Raw genomic sequence first — 2,449 nt, forward strand, 5'->3', positions numbered from 1 at the left:
TAGAGATAGATCAAAACCCTTGATAGAACTTTCAATGAAATGCATGCCCTGACAAGTTTTTGAAGGAGTTTGAAATATATCAGCAAAGAATGAGTTCTTGGTTGTGTTGTAAGGTGTGAATTTGAGTAAGACTCAAAGCCCGACCACGGCAGAAAAAAGAGAAAGGACGAAGGTCGTCCCCTATGCCTTAGCCATAGGCTCTATAGTATGCTATGCTGTGTACCACACTTGCTTGGTGCCTTGCCATGAATCTGCCAAGGGGTACGAAAGTGATCCAGGATTGGATTACTGGGCAGCGGTCAAAATTTCTCCTTAGTAAATTGTGGACTAAGGTAATTTTTCTCGATTATGGAGGTGTCAAAATAGTTCGTTGTAAAGGGTTACGCCGATACAAGCTTTGACACTAATCCGGATAACTTTGAGTAAGTAAACCGGATTCGTATAGTGGAGCAGTCATTTGGAATAGTTCCAAATGGTGCGTGGTAGCAGCATCTATAGGATGACATAGAGATTGGTAAAGCACACAAGGATCTGGAAGGTTCAGACCTATTGACTGAAAACCTCTCTCACAAGCAACACATGATCGAACCCATAACTATATGGGTGTTAGATTCATTACAATCACATAGTGATGTGAACTAGATTATTGACTCTAGCGCAAGTGGGAGACTGTTGGAAATATGCCCTAGAGGCAATAATGAATTGGTTATTATTATATTTCCTTGTTCATGGTAATCGTTTATTATCCATGCTAGAATTTTATTGACTGGAAACTCAAATACATGTGTGGATACATAGACAACACACTGTCCCTAGTGAGCCTTTAGTTGACTAGCTCATTGATCAAGGATGGTCAAGGTTTCCTGGCCATAGGCAAGTGTTGTCACTTGATAACGGGATCATCATTAGGATAATGATGTGATGGACAAGACCCAAAACTATGAACGTAGCATATGATCGTGTCAGTTTATTGCTATTGTTTTTTGCATGTCAATGTATCTGTTCCTATGACCATGAGATCATGCAACTCCTGAACATCGGAGGAATACCTTGTGGGTTATCAAACGTCGCAACGTAACCGGGTGACTATAAGGGTGCTCAGTAGGTATCTCCAAAGGTGTCTGTTGGGTTGTGATACGTCTCCAATGTATCTATAATTTTTGATGGTAACATGCTATTATATTGTCAACTTTGGATGTTTTGTATGCATGAATATGCTATTTTATATGTTTTTTGGGACTAACCTATTAACTCAGTGCCAAGTGCCAGTTCCTATTTTTTCCGTGTTTTTGACCTTTTTTAGAGGAGAATATTAAACGGGGTCCAAACGGAATATAACCCGCGGAATGATTTTTTTCCGTAATAGAAGATACGCAGGGAACTTGAGAACCAAGGCAAAGGACCCCGGGGGAGGTCACAAGCCCCTAGGCGCGGCCTGGGGGCGCGCCTAGCAGGCTTGTGGCCCCCCGTGGCTACTTTGCCCGACTTCTTCCGCCTATAAATTCTCCAAAAATCTGAAACTGCCACAGGGAGACACGAAAATACTTTTCCGCTGCCGCAAGCTTCTGTCTCTGCAAGATCCCATCTGGGGCACGTTCTGCTGCCCTGCCGGAGGGGGGATTCGGACACGGAGGTCTTCTTCATCAACACCATTGCCTTTCCGATGATGCGTGAGTAGTTAACCACAGACCTTTGGGTCCATAGCTAGTAGCTAGATGGCTTCTTCTCTCTCTTGGATCTTCAATACAAAGTTCTCCATGATCTTCATGGAGATCTATCCGATGTAATCTTCTTTTGCGGTGTGTTTGTCGAGATCCGATGAATTGTGGATTTATGATCAGATTATCTATGAATATTATTTGAGTCTCCTCTGATCTCTTATATGCATGATTTCGTATCCTTGTAATTCTCTTCGAGTTGTGGGTTTCGTTTGGCCAACTTGATCTATAATTCTTGCAATGGGAGAAGTGCTTGGTTTTGGGTTCATACCGTGCGGTGTCCTCACCCAATGATAGAAGGGGTAGCGAGGCACGCATCATGTTGTTGCCATCAAGGGTAAAAATATGGGTTTTATATCTATTGCATGAATTTATCCCTCTACATCATGTCATCTTGCTTAAGGCGTTACTCTGTTCGTTATGAACTCAATACACTAGATGCATGCTGGATAGCGGTCGATGTGTGGAGTAATAGTAGTAGATCCACACAGTATCAGTCTACTTGCCTCGGACGTGATGCCTATACGTATGATCATTGCTTTAGATATCACCATGACTTTGCGCGGTTCTATCAATTGCTCGACAGTAATTCGTTCACCCACCGTAATACTTCTATCATGAGAGAAGCCTCTAGTGAACACTATGGCCCCCGGATCTATTTCACATCATATTTTCAGCTCTACGCTTTTACTTTGTTGCACTTTCCACCTTTAGATCTCACCTTGCAATTA

Source organism: Hordeum vulgare, chromosome 2H (genome assembly GCF_904849725.1).
Source record: "Hordeum vulgare subsp. vulgare chromosome 2H, MorexV3_pseudomolecules_assembly, whole genome shotgun sequence".
Lineage (NCBI taxonomy): Eukaryota > Viridiplantae > Streptophyta > Magnoliopsida > Poales > Poaceae > Hordeum > Hordeum vulgare.